The sequence below is a fragment of the Melospiza georgiana genome, chromosome 2 (assembly GCF_028018845.1).
Source record: "Melospiza georgiana isolate bMelGeo1 chromosome 2, bMelGeo1.pri, whole genome shotgun sequence".
NCBI lineage: Eukaryota > Metazoa > Chordata > Aves > Passeriformes > Passerellidae > Melospiza > Melospiza georgiana.
Window position 1 is genome coordinate 53,393,739 of NC_080431.1, and position 22,695 is coordinate 53,416,433.

Here is a 22,695-nt window from a genome sequence, read left to right on the forward strand (position 1 = left end):
TGCTTGGACCCTATCCTGTGATGGTGCTGTGCTGGGAGCTACAGTGTACAGTGGGGAACTCAAGCAGCAACTAGAGCAGCAGAAGGCACAGCCCTCCTGCTCCCCTTTCCTCTGAAGAATGATTTGGCTTTATGGCATGGTCCCCAAGCCTGGTCACTGGATGTCCCTCTCATGCCTCTCACATGCCACCCTCCTGCTTGTTGGCACAGCCTCCATGTCCAGGACACCCTACTTGTTTCATCAAGGGGCAGGAATTTATTTTCCGTCCTACAACATTCCCCTTGGATAGCTGTGGAAATGCACAGAGCATCCAACAGACTCTCCTGTACTCTGTCCTGCAGCACCTAAACACTGTTTCAGATTTTTTCCTACATAGTTTTCATTTTGATATATATTTTACATTTTGCATCAGCATTTCACTGGAGTCTGCTGTTTTGCATGAAGGAGCTGGGTATGAAAATGAGCTTCATTTCTGAATGCACTTTACTCCCCTGATCTTCCCTGTCTCCTTCCTTCCCCTTTACTCAATCTCTTCCTAGTTCTTTCATGCTTTATAAAAAACATATGGTAATGACTTTTACAGTACTTTCTCTATCAAGATAACTCTACTTCAAGCTATACAGATGTTTTAAACTGCTCATGACTGAAATCAGAAAGAAATGGGGTCAAAAAATTGAGAGCAAAATACAAGACAATGTAGCGTGTGGCAGGTTCTGTGAGTAAGAGAAGAAGAGCAACACCACTAGATTTGTTTAAGTACAAACATCTTATGACCATAATAATATTCAGTCCAAGGAGACACTCTGGTCAAGCTGAGGAAGCAAATTCAAACCCAGTAAGATAATACATCCCTTTTTTGACCTTCAGCTTCTGAGCTAAGTAAATCTGGACCTTATGGTCAGGATGGAAGCAGAAATTCCCGCTCATGTTACCAGCAAGCAGGCAGGTACTTCCCAGCCCCTCCTGGCTCTGGCATTGCTTCTCAGTGGGGTTTCCCACTGCAGAGGGGGTTTCCACATCTCCTGTCTACTCATGAGATCTTCCCCAGCTCAGGAGGCCAGACTGCTCCTGTGGGTGGGCAAGAGGGGAGGAAGGTGAAACATGCTGGAGCTCCTCTGTGGGAAGGGTGCCAGGGTGTGATCTGCTTTTAGCAAGGTGGTCAAACCCCATCTGCTGAGCAGCCAGCTGCATTTGCTAGAGATAATCTTCACCTGACACCTGGAGCAGTATGAGATCAGTCAGCCAGCCTGGTCTGAGACGTTGGTTGCGATAAGAAAGACCTAAAGTTCCAGTGTTCAAACCAAATCCATGTGCTGAGAGAATCACTATATGACAAAACCAGCAAGGCCACTGCTCTTACAAAGAAGATAGTTAAGCCTGGAGGCTCCTGTTCACAATAGTACCACCTAAAATATCTGTAGACATTCACAACTCTCAATTCATCCAGAGCCTGAGCTGAAACCCCAAAGAAGGCAAGGGACTGGCCTGACCAGGTTCACCAGTCAAGATTTTAAAGGCAACTATAACATTAGGACTCCCCCCCCATGTCACTGTTTTAAAAGCAGAAGTTCCTACTGCAATCAGACTCTAATATGAATCAGTTTTATTTATCCACTGGAAAGTAAAATTACATTTCTAAAAACCTGATATAAATGTCTTAACAGCAGCAGATTACATTGTAAGCACTACAAGCCAAAATACATTATACTTATGAATCAGTGTTTCTCATCACTGAAATTAAAATTACCTTCTTACATGGATCTAGTCTTCAATCAAAATAATGGCTTCTTACTTTATCATGCCCTTCTAAGCCAATACCAACTCCAAGACTACCATTCTACTCAGCCAAAAGCCACTCTGCCAAATTAAATCTATCAAACACTTTCCTGAAGGTCAGTAGAAATGCTGTGCACAAGACTACTGGAAAATGCTTCATGCTAATACAGAACCTGCTGTTTTTTCATGGCAGCCACAATTTCCTGTGCAGTTAAACTGCTGGGGCTCTCAGTGAGAGCAGCCTGCCAAAAAACCACCAGATGCTGTGATCTTACCTCCTGGGCTCAAGCAGTGGGTCGGAGCAACGAAGAGCTCAGCAGTTGCAAATCCAACGGAAAGGGCAGAACTTCTGAAGGAAACCAAACGTCTTGTAGGGTGGAGGGACTGCAAAGCAGCTGTCACTGCAGACAAAGAAACTCTTCCTTTTCTGCAGCACAGCTAGGCAAGCCCAAGAGTGCAAGCCCACAACTGAGCCCAGAGAGGGAAGTGAGCGGTGGCAAAACCTCACAGTGCAATAGATTTATGTCTTTATAAGGGAATCGAAGCATGCTCTGGTCTCTGCCTCTTCACCTCAGCTCTCCTCCAATAGGGCCACTGCTCTTGATTTTCCTCTTAGTACCACTCTTGTTCATGGAATACAGGCACCTCAAAACGCTTCCTCTCTTCACTGGTAAGGGTGGCTACACTTGAGGCATGGAACAGAGTGACACCTCACCCACCAGGCAGGGCTGGCTGCCAGGCCAGACTGAGGCACAGTCACCAGGCATGGAAACTCCTCAGCATTGCCACACAATCTCTGCCAACGTTGGACTGCCCTCCCTGCGAAAACTTCTTCCGTGCAAGTGCTTGGAATTTCCTTTGATGCAGCTTGTTACCTTTTCATTATCAGTGTTCATCGCCGACAAAAGGCTGGCTCCATCTTCTCTGTGAGCTCTGATTAGGGTGGTGTGGATGCCAAGATCCCTCTGAGCCTTCTCCTCTCCAGGCTGAACAAGTTGAGCCCTCTCTCCCTGTCCTCTGACCTGCTGTGCTCCATCCCAGTAACATCCTGGTGTGTCCCTACAGTTTGCCCAATCCTTTATTGAACAGGGAAGCCTAAGAAAGAACACAGCCCTCCTCACACCACCTCACAACTAACACAGATTTCAAGGACACATTTCCCAATGCACTGAGGCCACGTGTAAAAGTGCTCGATGGATGCAAATATAAACCATCTTTCAAGCCCCAACAATGCAGCAGTACAGAAGGCTTAGATCTGAAAACACATCAAGAGAGAAAAGTTAATAATCAGTGCCACAGGGATTTTAAGAAATGTTCTGCCTCAACAGCAAGATTCTTGCCACTTTCCACAGGCCGAAGAATCATCCTTCAGATTTTTCAAAACTTCTGTTCTTTTACCTCTGAAAACAGGCAGGTGAAAACAATAACCAAACTGTATATCTTTAATGAAAAAGCTGTCATTCCCTTGCCCATGAACTACATGCTGTTTTAAAGAGGTTTAAGGAAGCCCTTTCATGAACAAATCTCCATAATTAAGATCCATCCTTGAATCAGCATACTTTTGCTCTCTTCAGAGGTACGTTGAAACACTTTCCAGGCATTTTTGGTTACTCACTTCTATTGAAAAAATACTTCCTCTATAGTATTTGATAAGGTGTGCCACAGCTCCTCTTTGTTTTCCAGGATATTTTGCATGAGCCTGATGGTCTGTTCCAGCTTTTTTCTTACAGACCTTTTCCAAATGCTAAATTACTTTTGTTGGTCTCCATGATATCCCATTAAATGCTGCAATGTCTTTTTTGAGACAAGGAAGAGGGCACCAAAGGGATGTGTGCTCTAAATCTAACATCCTACTCAAACAGGAAAACTGGGGTGGGTATTTCCTTATCAGATATATTTGCTTAACACTCTTAGCACCGTCTCTTGAGTTGTTACAGTTTATGCAGAAGGCAGGGGAGCAACTCAGAGTTTCCACCATGTTGTGTGGTATTTTATATTTACATGACCTAGACTGAGCTCAACACTGTGTTCTCAGCACTGATTCAATACCAGCACATCCCATAGGCACCAGCTGTGTTAAAGAAGCATTCAAACAAGCTTGGAAATACAAGGAGAGCAAGGATGAGATTTAAAGTATGAGGGATTTATGAGGCAGACATAAACAAAACACATGTTTGACACGTGGATCATGAATCCCTTTTTCTGCCTCATTTCAAGATCTGCTGGATTGTCCCTGTATAGCTAATGCTGTCTCACCAAATATTATTAAACCTTTTATTATTAAAATTTAGATACAACCCCAGCTGAAGTCCTGTCATAACACAGTATTTACACCCTGCCCTGTGCATCCTTGAAGTGTCACACAAATAGCAATTTTACTGGGCAGCACTGAAACACACTTCAGTGGGACAGTGCAATAGTTATCTCCTACCTGTACCTGGTTAACTTGTACCTATGTGTGGACCTCTGTGTTGTTGCTGACAATGTAGGATTCCATGATGTGTTGTTGCTGACAATGTAGGATTCCATGAGAATCATGTCTCTAAAGTAATTTCTTATACAGGGCATGATATTACTATAGTCCTGGTTTACTAGAAGGGTGTTGAATTGTAACTCTACAATATAAAATAGCTTGCATTTTGCCATAAAGAATGCTTATGGCTAGGAACAGGCCAGCTGGTGTTAGGACAGGCTGTGCTGTGGGACTGACTTAAATGTCCATTACCATTACTGTCCCACCTCAGAAAAACAATACACTTGACCTACAGCTTCAGTCTTAGGGCCAAAATATCAATGCAACTGCTTTGAGATTTATGTGCATGAAAGGTAAAAAAAAAAAAAGTAAAGGAGAGGTGGTCCTCCAATTACAGGAAAAGACACTAGGAAATATCAAAGATGATTGTCTATAAATTAAGTACCATAAATTTGCATGCACTGTGTTCAATCACTTGCAGAGGGAGGACTATAGTTGTTAACAGACCATGCCCCTGAGACACAGCTGAAAAGGTCAAAACCAATCTTTTCCCTGCTGCTGTCACCACTACACCACTTCACAAGTCTTGTCCCTTATTGTGCCTGTGCCTGAAGGGCCTTTCTTTCCAAGTGCTCTTGGCAGTGCTGACACTCCCATCCTGCTGCCTGTGCAATGCAGTCACACTTCACTGCAGATCAGCCAGACTGTGTTACCACAGGCTCCAAAGCCTTCCATGAGTTACCTACTCCTTGCTTCCAGCCCTGAGCCAGGGCCACAGCTGAGTGACAAAGCACTTTCACTTCAGCCTCCTCACCTGCCAAAGGCCTCTCACCTCCCTCCCCTTCACACTAGCTGCCTTGGGGAGGGCAGAAACTGTTGTCATCTTATCACAGGTGTTCCATACTGTTGTCTCCTTATCACAAAAGTTTCATATCTTCTTGGTGTTCCTTGTGGTCAGCTCCTCAGAGCACTGACTCCAATTCCCTTCTCATGCAGCCACATCACTCTTTTATAGCACTCTTCTTCTCATTGGTCACAGCTGTGGCCTGTTAAAGTCAGGCCTGTTCCTAACCCTTGGTGATTGGCCCTGCTGCAACTCCTTAGGGGTAAGATTACTTTCTACACTATCTTTGTTTTCTTATCTTCTATCCCACTACAAGAAACTGCCTGTGCTCTCCTGCCACAAGGCCTGGATATTTCCTGGCAAAGTGACAACCCAAAAAGTAGGAACCAGTAATCCCACTTCCACCAAAGAATGGGAATTATATTTGAAGGATCTGGGGCATCTGCCTAAGAAGAGGTCCAGCAGCTTTGGCAGTGCTGTGTTCTGGCAGCCAGGAGCGGGTTTGCAGGGATGCCCAGCTGAGGAGGGAGTGGGCTCTGCTGTAGCTCAGTCGTTTCCTTATGGGCACTCGGGCTGTGTATTCCTGGGTGGGCCTTTCCTGGCACATCCCCCTCTTGGTGCTCTCATTTTTAACTGCCCACTGCAATCTCCCGAGAACTTTGCCTTCCTGCAGGCTGCTTCTGCTTCAGGAAATGTCTTTCTCCAAAAGCCATTACTTTGCAAAATCACACTGATATAATGCCATGTGCTCCTCGGCCCAGCTGATTTAGTCACAGGTTGTAGGCCACGCTCTGGGGTGGGGAGTGTGTGGTAGGGAGCAGAGTGGGGACTGCAGCGCAGATCTTCCAAGCTGAATGAAAGCTTCTTGTGGACCTTGCAAAGCGTCTGACTAAACGCCAGCACAATTTTAAATTAGCCCTTTGAGAGGAACATCCTGGTCCGTGAAAAACTACGGCAAATCAAAATAATGGAAATTATTTTAAAATTATCTCTTTTTAACAAATAATATCTTGCTCATATATAAGTACAGAGGACCTGGTCTAATTCCCACTACAGCTTGATGCTGAGTTGTGCCTTTATTGTGTGACTCTGTCCTTGTTTCTATGAAAGTCAGTGACACTTCTGTAACCACTAGTGATTTGGGCACTGAACTGCCTCTGAATATGGACCCTGAGAACCTCAAAGCTGATGAAAGGTAAATGAGGCTTTGTGAAGCAGGAGTCATTATTCTGATGGCATGTGCTCAGTTGGTAATCTGACCCACTGCTGGATCTGTGTTAGCAGTGTACCCTGAAATGCCACCTGTGATCTCTGCAGGAGAGATAATACTACAGATGGGGCTTTGCAGAATGCATGTGAAACTCAGACCTTTTACACTGTGTTCCTCCTGCATTATATATGCCAGAAAAAGCCCTGAGAATGCAAAGCAATGCTGGGTGATCCCATTGAACCTGTCCCAACATGGATGCTGGGGTCTGTTGAGAGTGGAATCATGATATTGTGAAATATCTCTTGGTGCAACAAGAGCTTCTCATTCTTTGTCTGAATCTGTCCATGCAGGAAGGAGTAGGGTGGATCTACCCCTGCCAGAGCTTTGCCTCCAGCTGGAATCTACCACCATGTCCTCCTTCCCTGAGAAACCTGGTCTCAACCCCCATTCAACCACCACAGCCCATGGCAGGAGTCACCAGCCCCGCCGGCCTCTGGTGTGAGCATTTCCAGTGGAGAGGAGAGGGAAAGTGATGGCCCATGCCATGCACACAGGTGTGAATGAAGGGAAGAAGCCTGTGCCACACAGCAAACATGGCAACCCCAAGTGCCCATCAGCAACAGGACATTTATGCTCAGTCAGGGAGGGACACCCAGGCTTGCATACTGGCAAGGCTGGAGAAAGAGGAATGTAGAAAGAAGTTCAGTCATACTGAAAAGCATGATTTTGGTAGGGCAATTCTCAGATCAGCAGCTCTCCAAACCTCACCCTTTCCCCTGGACCTGGGCACAGGAATGACCAGGAGGATAATGGCCAGGAGACTGGTTTATGATTTCACATGCTTGTGCAGCTTTCAATTTCCAAGCCCTTTACTCAGTAATCTGTCTTAGAATCTTCTAAGGAAATCTTTATCTCAGTTTCACTACAATTTGTCTTATTTGGGAATCAAGATGAGCCACAAAAATCAAATGAGACATGAGTAGACTGTTTTCACAAAGAAGAAGGCCACTTGTATCTAGGGGATACAACCTACAACCTTCCAGCCCAGGAAGATTTACACTCCCAAAAACCTGTGCTCAGGAGGGTTCCAATAGAACAGCCCCCAGTGGCAAAGGAGGGGACAGGGCAACACCTGATTGCTGGTCTTGGAGCAGGTCGTTCCCTCAGCAGAAGTAGCCAAATATCCCTGTGAAACAAAGAGCAGGCAGCTCTTGAGGCCAGGGATCAGCTTTGAGCAGTTGGATTTGTTATCAAATTCCCCAAGTCATTTGTTTCAAAGAGATCTTTGGCACTGAAGTGGCTGAGTGGGTCTGAAAGTTTTCCTTGTGGCTCAGTCTTGGGCCCTTGCAGAGAACTTATTCTTACTTAAAAGTCATAAGGCACAAGATTAATTTCCTGCAAGCAGTCTGAACTTTGAAGGAGAGGCATTTAAGCAAGTGAAAAATGAAATAGCAGGGGAAAAAACACCCTGCAAAACAAAAGCAATGATAAATAAATAACAGGAAAGCATACACCCCACTTCAAATTTCATAGGCTACGCCCAGCCATGAATTATTGATCAAAACCATCCATTTGCGGCAAAGGGGAGTAGCAGTGAAATATTAATAACAGTGCATGAGCTAATCTTAGGTTTTACTTGGTGAGAGAGTGACAAGAAGAGGCTGGAGAAGCCTGGCCCCTGTCAGCTCCCAGGTTTGGATGCAGTGGGAGAAGGGCACACCTCCAAGGCTCCCCCAGGAAAGCTGCAAGTCCCACATTTCCAGCAGAAACTGGCAGTGACTCTTCCAGCTGATAAACCCATTCCCAGATGGAGATGGATCTAGAAGTGTCATTCATGGAGGCTGTTGCAACAATACTCTCTATCCTGTTTTGGTACTCCTACAAAGAAAGAAAACCAGTGCCTTGATTAGATCCTAACACAGTTCAATGTGTTTTCTATTCTTCCTGGGTTTTTTTCAGGAAATAATTTGACTTTGTGATGGAAGGAAATACATAAAATGTGATTTTTTGGTGGGTCAGCTGGCCAGAGGCTTACAGGAGTAAAAAAGCATGAGAAACAGATGGGACAAAAAAAAATATTTTATTTTTAATTAAACTTGTTATACCAGTTATTTTTGCAAAACTGTCAGGAAGCAAAGTAATGATTTTTGACAATCTGATTTGGCAGAAGCTGACTCATGGTTAACCAACCTTCTCATGTACTTTCAGCCTCAATCGCACTCATTTTTTGGTGAGTGAACCACCGTCAGCTTTGACACAGCAGCAGGATGGGCTTTCCCAGGGCCCCTGCTCTGCACAGGGTGGCTGTCACAGCCACGACAAAGCTGCTCTGCTGCAAACTCAGGCACTGCCAGCCCACTGCCAGAATTTCAAGTACCTGTCTTCTGCTGCAAACCATGGCAGGAGAAAAAAACCCCACTATTATAAATTACACTGCTCTCCTGAACAGCAGGCAGCTTTTTGCCAAGAAAACAATAATTCAATTTCCTTTGGATCCAGATGAAAATTTGCAGAAAATTCCCGTAGGACTGAACAAAATGTCATATGCACATGGGTTCACTTGCATATGTGTCTCCTTGAACACTCTATCATTATGTTCTGACTTTATAGGATTTTAAATGTTAGAAATTTTACATCCTAGTCTGTCTGCTCTGTGTTTACCTTAGTTTCCTTCTTTTTCTTCTCAGCTTTTTTAAAAGCTATATTCTTGCATATCTTCCTCTTTTTTTGGCATGCTTCCCTTCATTATCTCATTTTTCCTTTGCACATTTTCTCTTTTTTTTCCCTGTTTTTCCATCTACCTCTGGTCATTTCCTCACTCCTACCCTGGCATTTTCTGCTTGCTTGGTGTCAAGCTTTAAAGCAAGCATTCCTCATAAAATTTGTAATTGATCAGAATCTCCATTTCTTGTTTGCAACCTCTCACATGCAAGCCTGGCACCCAAGTTTTGCCCTGAAACTGCTGCCCAGAAACACTTACAAGCAGTTATTAGTTCCCTGTCAGGAGGGGAAATTTTGCATAACACAGAAGGAACTTGCTGGGTTTCTACAGCACATCCGAAAAAAAATATTTCCCCCTGCACTGCCAAACTGAAGGGGTTTTGTTTCCAGCCTTGCCATGGCTGTGTTTGCAGAGCCAGTCCTGCTTCTGGAGCTGCACCAGAGGCACCTGCCATCCTCCTGCAGGTGAAGGGTGAAAGCCAGCACTAAGTTATCCATGCCCTGTGCTGGGTGTCAGCCTTTTGTTCAGAAGGAACGTGCCCTGCATCTACTGAAGCTGCAGGATGACAAAAAAAGATTGCATTTTTTGGGAAAAAAAAAAAAAAAAGAAAAAAAAAAAGAGGGTTTTCTCTAGTGGAGGCATCATATGGAAATCACAGGAGGGATCTGTCTACAACTATCTGAAAGGAGGCTGTAGCCAGGCTGGGGTCAGTCTCTTCTCCCAAGTAACAAGTGACAGGACAAGACTAAGTGGTCTCTGATTTATTTTGTTATTAGTAAAAATTTCTTCTCTAGGCAGGAACAGGCCACCTAAAGGAAGTGGCTGAATCTCCATCCCTGGAGATATTTAAAAGATGCGTAGTTGTGGCACTCAGGGACATGGTTTAATTGTGGACTTGACAGTGCTTGGTTTACCACTGAACTTAATCTTATCTTAAGAATCTTTTCCAATCTGTGATTCTATTATTCTGTGATCTGAGGTCAGGCTTTTCACAAAGGCCCTGAATCCAACAAACTCTTACCTGTTGCATGTCTATTTTTGTAAAGGAATGCAAACAAATCTAGTCCTCATAATGTTTTTACTTAGTGATTAACTAGACTTTTGAGTCAGAGCTTGTATTTGGGATTAATCTCTTCCATGACACATATAGATAAAAAAAAAAAAAAAGGAAAAGGCTTTGGAAGGGGAAAATGAGGCCTCCTCTAGCAATGAGAAACACTGATTATAGCTGGCACAAAAAAAACACAGTTATGAGTCCTTTATATTCTTAGTATCAGCATTGATTACCTCAAGTAAGCAAAAAGAAGCTTTTCCTTGATTTTTTGGTTTGTTCTTTTAAAATTCATCTTACCGGTCAAACACCTTCCTCTCCTACTGGTCAGCATTGATATTTCTTGGAAGATCCACTGAGATAAGGCTGGAAGAGATGTGAATACAAAATCCCTGCAAGGCAACTGAAGGGTATCCACCCAAAGGCATGCTCCTATTCTCTAAGTGTCTCTCTAGAGCAGCAGCCAGGGTTTGACAGTAATGGTGGCCAAGACACATCTGAGCAAAAATTTGAGGCAGCCTGAACAAGTTCTAGAAAACAATATATTTAGCACCTGACTAAGAATATAGTCAGGAAGACCCTTGATACTGGGATAGTTGTTAAGTTAGAAATTCTACAGAAGTCACATGTTACAAAAGAGAAGATCAGGCTTGAATTTTGCTCACTGCAGAAGTGAAAGATTTTTGAGGGAGCACAGAGAGATGGGAGATCCACCACTCGAAACCAAGTACCCCAGTGAGGTGTCAGACACGTGTCAGGTGCATGAGTTTGATCCCAGAGATGCTGCTTGTGCTGCTCCCTGTGGGGATCATCCAGGAGCTGCCTGGGCAGAGCATCCAGAGCAAATCCACAAACAAGCAGAGGAGTTCCTTATTTCTGCATCCTTGCTTAGCTGCTCCATTTTCTGTGCTGCTCTGGACAATGCAACTGGAAGCTAATGAAGCAAAGACATCAGGTGTGTTTTCAAATGTCAGAAGACTAAAGGACTGTTGTTGAAAAAGAGAATAAAACTTTAGCTGAAGCATTATCTAAAAGACAAACTTGAAACAAGCATTAATTGCTCTTTTGACAAAGTGTTCAAGAGGCACGAGGGAAACTGAAATGTTAAACAATTCAGTAGCAAACAAAAACTCCACAGCTGATCTTTTTTTTTTTTTTTTGGTGTGTGTGTGTGGTGTCAGAAACTTAGAAACCAAGGCCTTCCAGGAGAAAAGCCCTGTGCTATCCAAGCGACACACACAGTGGTCACTTTCCCCCTCTTTGCTGTCACAAAGCATGGAAAAAACCCCAAACTGTTCCAGAGAGCTGCCCCAAAAATCCCCTGTATAAACAACTCAAGAAGCAAGGCACAAGGAGCAAGTTTTTGGCCCAATCCATCTCTGCATCCCACTAAATAAATGCCCAGACCATGGCATCTCTGTAGGCCACCACCAAGCCATCAGTGAAGTCCACTGTCCCAGGCACTCACTGACCAGAAGGGAACAGGTGCACACAACCCATCTCCTAAACCAAAACCCCAAAAGGGCCAGTGTCACTGCTCCCACTTGGCTTTGCTGCCCAGTTTCCATTCCTTATTGGACAGCTGAGCGAGTGAGCAGTATGGCTCTGGAGATGAGCTCAGGCAGATCTGTTAAGCCCCTTCCTGGATATTTATCTTTATTGCCTCATGCAATGAATGGCAAACTCCATCAACTCTGAGCTCAGCTGTTCCCAAACAGCAGAGATTCAGACTCCTGGACACATTGAAGATGAAGGAAATCTCTGCAGATGATACCACTGGCCAATGTGACCTGTAAGTGGACAACTGGCCTGTTTGGCAACTGAGGCACGGCCACCATCCCTGCCCCTGGCCAGGCAGCTGGAGCTGTGCCAAGGACAGGACACGGGCATGCGGGGAGCCTGGGGCTGGGATTGCCCCAGTCCCATTCTGCTGGCCACGTTCCCACTGAAGCGCCTGGCAAGCCCTGCCATGGGAAATATGCACAGACTGGCTGAAGAGTCCACCCCAAAACCTGGGACCAGGCACGGGAAGCCACACTGCTGCTTGAGGGTGAAAATGGCCTCAGCCATGGTGAAGTGCTGGCCATTCTCCCTGGCACATCAAGCATGGAGGAATGTGTAATGCAGCTGAGAATTTTTTTCCAGAATGCTCCTGGGTGCTCGCTTTTGCCTTCACATCTTTCTGTCTTCTCTTTTCCTATAGCAGATTTTTACAAAAGATCCTGGAGACTCCAGGCACTGTGGTTCCAGGAACTGAAGAAAGACAGAGAAGAAAGACAGATTTCCCAAAGGTCTTGCACTCTGCCAGATGACAGACAGAAGCAGGTAAGAGAAACCAGACATAACAGACAGACAGAAGAATGGTTGGCTCTGCCATCATTCAGAGAGTTGCAAAGCGTGGGAGAAAAGGAAGGAACATCCTTACTTTTTATTTCAGTCCACTTTGCTAGCCAGGGCTAAAGGTCAGACACACAGGAGGGGTGAATTGAGATAAAAGAGTAGCACAAATCATCAAATAGCTCAAGGGAAACAGGGTTCAGTGGCAAGAGTGGCAAGAGCAGTCTGCCTGATGGTTAAACTTGCTTTTTCTTGTTTAATACTCCTTCAGGCATTTCTGTGTCCTTGGGCACCTGGTGAGTTATGATCTTCACGTGAGCAGCAATGAGTTTCTGACAGGACAGGAACTCTAAATCCTTTTCTAAGATTACTCTGGAAAGTATCTAAGGTTTAGGTTTAACTAGGGGTGTTCTTCAGCTCTTCACAGCATTACATATTACATGACTGAGTAGCTGTGCCATGAAACATCCATTTTAGCTGTCAGAAGCACTGGACAGAAACACCGAACTATAGCAGAGCCACCAAAAATCTCACACTGAAGAAGATCCCTCCAATATGCCTGGTTCCTTTCTCTCCTGTGCATGTGAGCTGTTCCTGCAGTTGCAACAGGAAGAGGAAGAAGAACTGGGGTCTGCCTCTGATGGCTTGCAACAATCCCCACACACCCATCTCTTCCTGACTCCTTCACAGAGAAGTGAGACCCACCACACTCCTGCATTACACTCACCCTGTAATGCATCCCCAGGTGCACGGGGCACATTCTGGCTTGCAAATCCCACTTAAACAAGAGGGTTTGCAGGTGCCTTTGCAAAGACTAGATTTAGGTTTTGTTTACATTTCCACAGTAGTCTCAGCTGTATGTTGCAAGCTCTGTTTCCTCCATTGCTGAGGAGCTGTGGTTTTTGATTGTAAAAGGAAGTGTACCTCCATATCCCAGTGGGATTCCAGCACCCTGGGCATTCTCTGCTTAAAGCCCAGGGATGCCTTTGCCAAGTTAATTTCTGGACACAGCACTGTGGGAACAGCAGGCACGAGAACCATGATGCTACAGCTGCCCTATGCCCGAGGGTGTGTTCCTCCAGTGAGTGCAAGAGATGGAGACTCATGAATGAGAAAGAAATTATTGTCCATTTACTGAGATCCCCTGCAGCAGCTGCTCTGCAGCCTTGCATCAAAACTTCATTATCAACTTCTCTGGGTCTGGATTGAAGACACTTGAGATGGTAGTTCATGTTTGGACTCAGGTGTTTATTATTTCTTATCAGTAAAACAGTCTCACAACCATGAGTTAGGCAGCTTTTCATAAGAAGGCACAAAATGGCTAACAATCTCTTGTTACAAAGTCCTTTAAGACTAAACTATCCAATTAAGAACTGACACCTAGATTATTTTCCCTTTTAACCCAATAAGTGATCCCAAAGAGCCCACAGTGCAGACTTTTCTGCCCAATTACAAAATGCCACCCAAACCCATGAAGAAGGAGGAAGAAGCGTGAAGAAGAAACCCAGGGTGACCCCCTGTGCCCTCCATCTTGCTTCCATCCACAACTCACTAAAAATCCCAAAACCTAAATTTCTCACCAAATGGTACACCTACACTACTCTCTACAGTCACACTTTTGTGGATTCTAGTCTATCTTGAAGTCTAGGAAACTTTCTCTATGAATGAGGGTTAAAGTCAGTGCTCCCCTGGGGGTCAGGGCACCCCAGAGCAGACAGAGAAATATTCCCTATGCCCTGGGTTCCCACACTTCATGGCCTCCCTTCCCAGCACACAGAATGTGCCTACATTCTCAAACCCCAGCTTTTACCAAAGGACATATTTTCAGCAGGTCTTCCTACCAGCCCTTGCAAAATAAGTCAGCATTTAAGGAAAGGTGCGTGTGCTTGTGGTTTGCATCAAAAGAAGCACCAAGGGAGGTGACACTCTCCCTCTACTCCACTGTTATAGACCCCTACCTGCTGCTGCTTCAGCTATGGAGCTGGGACCCCTACATTAGGACATGAACCTGCAGGGACAAATCCAGAGGAGGGCCACACAGAAGATGAGAGGGCTGGAGCACCTCTCCCATGAAGACAGGCTGAAAGAATTGGGATTGTTCAGCCTGGAGAAGAGAAAGCTCCAGGGAGACTTTCTAGCAGCCTCCCAGCACTTAAAGGGGCTTACAAGACAGCTGGGGAAGAAATTTTCACAAGGGCATGCTTTAAGATGAAAGAGGATGAGTTTAGAGTAGATCTTAGGAAGAGATTATTTACTGTGAGGGTGGTGTGGCACTGGCACAAGGTGCCCAGAGAAGCTGTGGATGCCCCATTCCTGGAAGTTTTCAAGGCCAGGTTGGATGGGGCTTTGAGCAATGTGGTCTCGTGGAAGGTGTCACTGCCCATGGCAGGGAGGTAGGAACACGATGATGTTTAAATGTTTGTTCCAACCCAAACTATTCCATAATTCTGTCTAAAATATCTGGGACAATGCCACTGCATAGATTCTCTCTATACAAGTGAGCCCACACATCCCACCACAAGAAAGTCTCTGAGGAAGGATAAGAGGATAAATACAAAGCAGATACATGGTGGTCAGCTACCAGGATTTCTGGTTACCATTGGCTGCAAAGGCCCATTTAAATATGTGCATGTAGACAAAGAAGGCACAGTAGTGCAGAAATTCTGAGATTCTGAGAAAAATCTGAGTTTGCTTTAAGAAGCTAGCTCAACTGCTGCTAACTTATCTATTCCACTTTTTCCATAAAAAAAAATTTAAAAAAAAAGGAGACATATTTCCAAAATATTTCTCCAAAAGAGACCTTTCACTGTTTGAAATAGAGGCCTAACTCTAAGTATTGGTTGTTGTTCCTCTTCTGACCTTCTGCCTGTCTATCTTGGGCACGTAATTCTGAAAGGGGATGTTGACAAAGTCTGGACACTGGGATTTAAGTAAGAACTGCATACCCAGGCAAATACTTGGGCACTCACAACTTTGCAGCAAGCAAGGGTTATCTGACAACCAGTGTAAAATGACAGCCTTCATCTAAGGGCTGCTTTTGAATTTGCTTGAAAAGTTGATTGCTCATCTAAGTGTGTAGCATTCACACAAAATTACTGGGGCTCATTGGCATATCACAATATTGAGACTGCACTGCCTTTTTAACTGAATGAATACCCAAAATGAAAAGAAGGAAGGAGAAGGATGCTATTTGTTTTTAAAAGTGTGATTCATATTAACGAATATTTTGATTCCTTCTGATAGTAGAAACCAGAAGTAAAAAGTGTCATCTGTCCTGTAACTTACAGGAGACTGAAGGTAGGTCTAAGGGATCTCTGGTAAGGATATTTTCTCTCTCTAATTAACTATAAATCTCTTCCTCATTTTCTGGGAAGTATCTCTCCTTTGGTATCTCTTTTATGACCTAGCAATCTCTCTGAGGCAAACAGGCAATGTAAGAACTGTGTTTGCAATATAAGAATAAAGAAACTGATAACTGCCTCATTGTGTAAAGCACTTCCATTATCAAGAAGCAAACTGTGCAAAATAGTATTTTTCTCTTGCGGGAATTTTTAAATTATTTGTCCCAAATGCCCTGTGCATACTGACACCTCAGTACTACCCAAAACCCAGGCTTCCTACCAACACACATATTCTAAGACAATTTCTTTTTAAAAATAAAAGCTTTTTAAAGGCTGATGATGGTTATGAGACACATTCTTTCACAAGCGTGGGAGACCTTCAGTGGGCATCACCGTCTCCTCATCAGGAAGGGAGCAGCATGGTGATTCTTTTTCTGCCTCATTTCCCCTGGCATCATCTGTCCATGCAGGTCCATGTTATTACTGCAACACTCCTAGGCAGCAGGTGCCCCCAGGATTATCAACTGATGGCACTTCAGGTATCCCCCCTATCCCCACAGGTACAGGGGAGCCTGTTCCCACAGTCAGAGATGGCTTCTTTGGAGGGACAACCCCACCAGACACCTGGACAGGGCATTTGGCTTTGGGTACCTGCTGAGTGGGACACTTTCCTCTGATTCTTGCTTTTTTTGGCAAGAGGAGCCAGGAGCTTTTCTGCCTAACCTCACAGCAGAGCACTCAGTGAGGACTCCTGATGAGCTATTAGGGGAAACTAGTTCTTTTGTTTTCTTTTAAGAATACATAAACTACTTCATTTTAATTCTTAGGGTAAAAAAAAATGAACTGATGCTGCTGCTCATTGCATGTCCCTGCTCACACTTCCTGTGTTAATCACAGTTCTGACTTTGCTCATTAGAGCCAAGCTGACCTAGTCACTGACATGCAAAAGACCTCACTGTGACTGCAAAATGCAACCCAGGCTATTTCCACTTATGCTGTGCTCCTTTGCTGTTTTCTCTAACCCTGGCTGAACTGAGATTCTAGGATGCCTGGATGTCTTAAACCAGGTAATCTGAAACCTAAGTTCTCCTTTGAAACCTCTGACCTGGATAAAGGTGAAGAAATGGAAGAGTGAACTCATGACACCCACCTGTACAAAAAGACAGCAAACGTATGGGGAGGGCAAGGAGAGAAAAAAATCATCAAATCATCCCTTTACAAAATGTCATGCAAACAAGGACTGTATAGAAAACAACAGGGCAAAAATGCTAGAAGAGTTTGCTGATGCTTAATACAGATGCTTCTGAATTAAAAAGTTGGGTAAAAGATGTTTAGTTTATTGAGAGATTTTGACTTATGACATAAATTGTTTAGTTTTTTGTAAATGCAAAGAAGAATTTGTCTGTGATATACATTGAAATCTTGTCTTTGGAGTTCTTCCAATTACCAAAAGAAAAATTACATTGACAACTTCCTAAAGTCAATCATTCGGGACCTTTTCTTTATAAAAATCAGAGAATGTTCTCATGTTTCTTCAAAAAATCATGAAACACAGAAGTTGCTCATAAGATACTATTTTAAGGTATGTTTTCAGTGATTCAACATGAAACTTCTGCTTAAGAACAGACACTGGGTTTTGTTTCCTTGCTACCTAAAACAGTGACCATATAAAACTATTAAAACAAAACAAAAAAAAAGGCAAAGGCAGTAACTGGCTTCTTTTTCAGTTTTTTTCCTGCTCAATTCCTCTTTTACCCAGAACACTGGCTCCCTTTTACTACTACACACAAGAAAATGAAACTTTTTGGGGTTTTTTTATCGGCCCTGCGAGGGATAGGCAATTCAATCCCAACAAGGCAAGGAGCATTTGTAAAAAGTTAACAGAACTGCTTTCATTTCAAGGTTAGGCAACATAACAGCATGGTGACAGGAACTATAATGAGGAAAGAAATTCCACTATTATAAAAAATATGGCTATTTCTGTCTAGAGGAACAAACACATTTTGTAAAGTACTCAGGTCTTGGAAACAAATATTTTTACCACTGATTTTATAGTGCTTTATCTTTGGGAAAATCAATTCCAGAATGACAGTGACCTCCTTTTCCAAAAGCTTTTGGACTTGCTGATTAAAATGTGACGTAAATATTAAATGTGCTGCCACATAATTCTCCCCAAATATTTTGACACTTGAGTTTTAACCATACTTTTCCATCTTGTGGTACAGTTTAAATATGCTGAGAGAAAAGACTGTATATATGTAGGTGGGATGGAAACTTTGGAGTTCATCTACCCAAACCTCATACGCAGTGAGTCACATTAAAATTCAATGCTACGAGGAAGGAAACTTTTCTGATGTAAATGCATGCTTACTTAGCTCATTCCTATGAGTGTTCCCAGTTAAAATGGTCCACTTTCTGCAGGAAAGGGCTTGCAAGAGCAAAATGGGATGTGTTGACCTTCTTCTGAGACTTTCTTTAAAGAAAAAGCCCTGCAAACCACCTCAGTGGCTTCCTGAAACAGCAGTAGTCAAGGGCACACAGTCACAATCTAATAAAGGACCACTAGTGCTAAAATGTCACAACAGGAAAGGAAGAGTAAATATTGAAGGTTCAATAATGAAAACCAACAAAGAGACATCAATTTTAAACCAGGCAAATACGTTAAATATTGATTCAGAGTAAAACCCTAGGGGGAAAAAAAAGTATAAGGATGTTCACAATAGAAACTGATTAAATATGACTAAAGCAGAATAAAATACAAAATGGGGTTTATTTAAAATGCTGATTAAGTGGGCTGCTTTCTTCCCATAAGAACTAAATAGACTAGAGGTGTTCTTGTAAGTGAGAAGGAAATGAATGCACTGCAAATACTCAGTCACAGGTTGCAAGGTAAGGGAGAAAGGAAAAGAGGAAGGCTGCGGATGTGTCATTCCACTCAGGCTTCCAGGTCTGCATGCAGTGGGACCAACATCAGGGCTCCTGGCTGGGTCAGGGGCTCTGCCTACAGCAGCACAGGGAGAGCCTGATAAAAGCAAAATGCTGAGAGAAAAGAAGAATGTTTTCTTTGCAGAGTCCACGATCAATTTAGAACTCCATCCTTTGAGTCCAACTTGTAATGCTGTTACCTATTTGTGAATCTTCCAGTCAAGTGCTCCCTATGTTGCCAGTGCTAAAGGTCAGCAGGAAGACCAGAAGCATGGTCCTAGCTTCTGGGGGAAATTCATTCCGTTTTGGTAACCCACACTGTTACAATTAGTACTTATTTCATCCATCCCCTCAAAACTAAAATGTGGATTCTCTAATAACGAGGAAGAAACTACTGTTTCAGATGAATTATTGTATTTTCCTGAGAAAAACCTGCTGTTTATCAAATAAACAAATAAATAAATAAATCTGATTATTTAGCAGCAGTACAGGTTACACATGTACCTGTGAAGAAACAAAATACATTTTGCTCTGAGCTTCTCCGTTTGGTCTCCAAGCATGTGCTCCCACAAAACCCTGTCCACATTCCCTGTCACTGCTTCTTTCTCTGAATTTGAATGGATGATCAGCGGGCAAGTGTTTTCTGAGGACTTATTTTTTATCAAGGGCTACCTGAAGTGTGCATTGCACATGGGAAAATTCAGGAATTGCAGGTCCATCATGGAGATAGGGATGGGCTGTGAGGGAGAAAGCATTAATGGCCAGGAAACCCTGCATGCCACAGTAGTGTGGTGAAGGAAGTCTCATCTGAGTTTCCTCTTGTTGTCTAACTCAGGAATAATGTGTACAGCAAACTCTCTTGCTGGACTGCTACTATTGCTGATCTTCTCATTCCCATTTACTACATCTCACCAATTGTTACAGGAACACTTTGGAAGCAGCTGGTGGCAGCAGCAGCATCCCACCAGTCAGCCAAGAGAGAGCTCCAGTGGAGATCAATGGCAGAGACTGCTGGGGGCCAGGCCACAGATCCTCCCATGTGTCCTGTCACACCAGACTCCTGCTGAGATGGCAGTGCCATCATCCACCTGCTGTCATGGCCCCTGCCATCACTGTGGGAAGGCTCTGCAAGAGAAAGTGGAAAAGGGCTCCTTTCCCACCACAGAAAACTCACACAAGCCTTTGAGTGAGATGGTGGTTTAAGCACAGCTCTTGCAATTGTCTTTTATGCTGAAACAAAAAAAGACAGGTTTTGATCCTGCAGACACAAAGGCCACCTTATTCCTCTCATCTGAAAGGAGAAATAAAACAATCCCACAGCAGCCTGGAAATGTTTGGCTAGAAATCCATATAAGAGCAAAATTTCATCCTCCTTGTAAAATACAGGACGCAAAAGTTCCTCAGGGAGGGAAGCCTAAGTCATTCTCCTGTATTCAATTCTACATTTACCTGCAAAGGAAGTCTGCAACCCAGTATTTCACTGTCAATGGCAGGAACACATGTGAAATGTTTCATTAGGAGAATTCTGGCACCCTTTGGGTGTCCTCCTGGCCTTCCTGAGGCTGCTATTTTCAGTGCATGTACCTACATCTGACCAGCACACTCAGAAGTGTGCCTGGGCTCCCAGGTTTGGATGCTCACCCCAAGGCAGACATGAATGCCCCTATTGCTCCTCACAGACAGGGGTGTCAGGGTGGGGACACGTGAGGTGCACCCCAGCCCCAAGCACCACACAGGGGAGGGCAGCTCCACGGTGCAGACACAAGCATTGCAACTCCTGCCCAAAAGGGCTCACAGCCCAGCAGGGGAGAGCCCCGGTTCCACATGGCACACAGATAATGGGCTGGATTTGTTTGTGGTGACGTTTTCCCTTCCACCTCGCACCGCTAAGCACAAAAGCCAATGATGAAATAAATCACTCGGGCACTGTATTGATCCTGGAATGACAATTACATAAAGAAAAATGTAAATGCTTTGGTGTATTAAATAATTCCTCTCTGCTACCTATTATGCATGTTGCAGCCATGCCTTTAATTTCATTTACGCAGCTTCTTTGGAGGAAAGACATCCAAATTTTCCCCTCAGCCTATTCCACTCACTTTATGCAGTGGAAAACATGCAAAGGAAGGAGAGAAGCAGAGGAAAGAGGGAAATTGATTGCTGCCAGCCTGGTAGGGAAACGCTAACCTTGCAGGCAGGAGCCAAACAGCAGAGTCATCTGCAACATGCAAACCAGCTTCTTCATCTCCATAGCAAGGCACAGCAAGTGCCCTTCAGAAATTTTCAAAACTATTACAGCTATAAAGGAGTTGTCTTTAGTGGGACCCTGTGGACACAAGTGAATTTAAAAAATAAATACTAAAATTAAATGTATGAGCCAAGCATTCTTTGAGAGAGAAAACTGTAGTGGGTGGTCAGTGTTCACAGAATACGGACGCAGACTACCCAGCAGTCCCTAAGAGAATATTTTAAGTTATCAGAGGTGCTAAAACTGCCTCCACTTCAGCATCCCACCCTCATCCCTGCCCTCTCCTGTCTCTCTCTTTGCCCTATCCCGCATGTGTCATTCATTCTCAAAAGAGTTTGTACCCAGCTAAAATTTCTATCAAAAGGGACTTGCCTGAATCAGGACTGCGGTGCCGGGCCTATTTCCCAAAGTAATTATATAGCCGAGATGAATTTGAAAAGGTTTGGCTCAGCTCGACCTGGTTCCCACGAAGCAGCACCAGCTTTACACCTGCTGCCCGCACCCTCCCCGCAGCCGGCAGGATCATCCCGCACCGCTCCCCGAAGCAGACAGGGTTATCTCGGCATCCCGCACCGCTCCCCGCAGCCGGCAGGGTCATCCCGGGACTCCTGCACCGCTCCCCGCAGCAGACAGGGTTATCTCGGCATCCCGCACCGCTCCCCGCAGCAGACAGGGTTATCCCGGGAATTCCGCACCGCTCCCCGCAGGGTTATCCCGGGATTCCCGCACCGGCCCCGGTTCCCACCGCGCCCCTCCGCCTGCCGCTCCCCCCGAGAGAGCGGTGACTGCTCCCGGAGGAGCCCGCGTCACAGCAACTTTAATTTTAATCTTTTCTTCGTGGGGACATAAAAGTAATAATAATAGCAGCAATAATAACGATAAAAATAATAACAACAAGGACCACCATCACCACCTGCTCCATGCAGAACCACGATTACAGGGGATAGTTACCAGCGAGGAGCGGCGCAGCAACAGGCGATGCCGGGCCGGGGGCCGGGCGCGCTCCCGCAGCCGCAGCCCCTCCGCCCGCTCCCGCCGGCGCCGCCGCCCGTGCCCCGGACACGCCCCGGACACGCCCCGGACACGCCCCGGACACGCCCCGGACACGCCCCGGACACGCCCCGGACACGCCCCGGACACGCCCCGGCACTGGAGTGTCCCCAGGGGCGGCCTGGTGTGCGACGCTGCCCGTCAGTGCGCTGCTCGGTGGAATAAGCTGCCAAGGGTACCTCTGGGGGGTTCTGCTCCAAGCTGGTGCACAGAGCAGGTGCTTTCTCCTCATCCGTGTTAGCCCGGGTTTGGTACTGTTCAGCAGAAAGTTCCTGGTGCTTGTGCATGGTTAGAGTAGGATACAGCTGTATCCAGGTTCCTCTTGATGCACATGTTTGCTGGGAATTGGTTTTTCCCTTTCTTCAAACCCTGACTTTGCTGTTTTCCCAGAGTAAGGAGCAAACTGGCAGGGTCCATGCCAGACACATCCTTCTTTTGCTCCTGCATCCTTCACCACGCTCAGTTTCCTCAGTAGCAGTTTTCTGTTCTCATGCCTGCAGCAGTTAAGAGTTCTGGTGGCTCAGCTGCCTGGTGCCTTGAACTGCACTGCATGTTCAGCAGCAACTACAGACATGCTTGTGTGGCACCACGGCACTGGGTTCAATTCCTGTATGGGCCCCTTCCAACTCAGAATATTATGTGATTTTGATTTTTACCTAAAATCTCACTAAATATAATGGTCAGTTTCATCTCATGAGAAAATCATGTTCCCTCTCCC

At 44.9% G+C, this 22,695-nt stretch overlaps 1 protein-coding gene across 4 annotated transcripts in view; it reads right to left on the reverse strand.

Moving 5' to 3' along the window:
• LCP1 (lymphocyte cytosolic protein 1) overlaps positions 1–21,939 on the reverse strand; it is a 50,222-nt gene extending 28,283 nt beyond the window's left edge. For 3 of the 4 annotated variants that reach the window (XM_058045227.1, XM_058045226.1, XM_058045224.1), the window contains exon 1: positions 2,052–2,200. The gene's annotated coding sequence lies outside the window, so the exon portion shown is untranslated. Of the gene's footprint in view, positions 1–2,051; positions 2,201–21,878 lie in introns of those variants that run through there. The other variant, XM_058045225.1, reaches the window with a different exon arrangement.
• Positions 21,940–22,695: the final 756 nt, after the last annotated feature.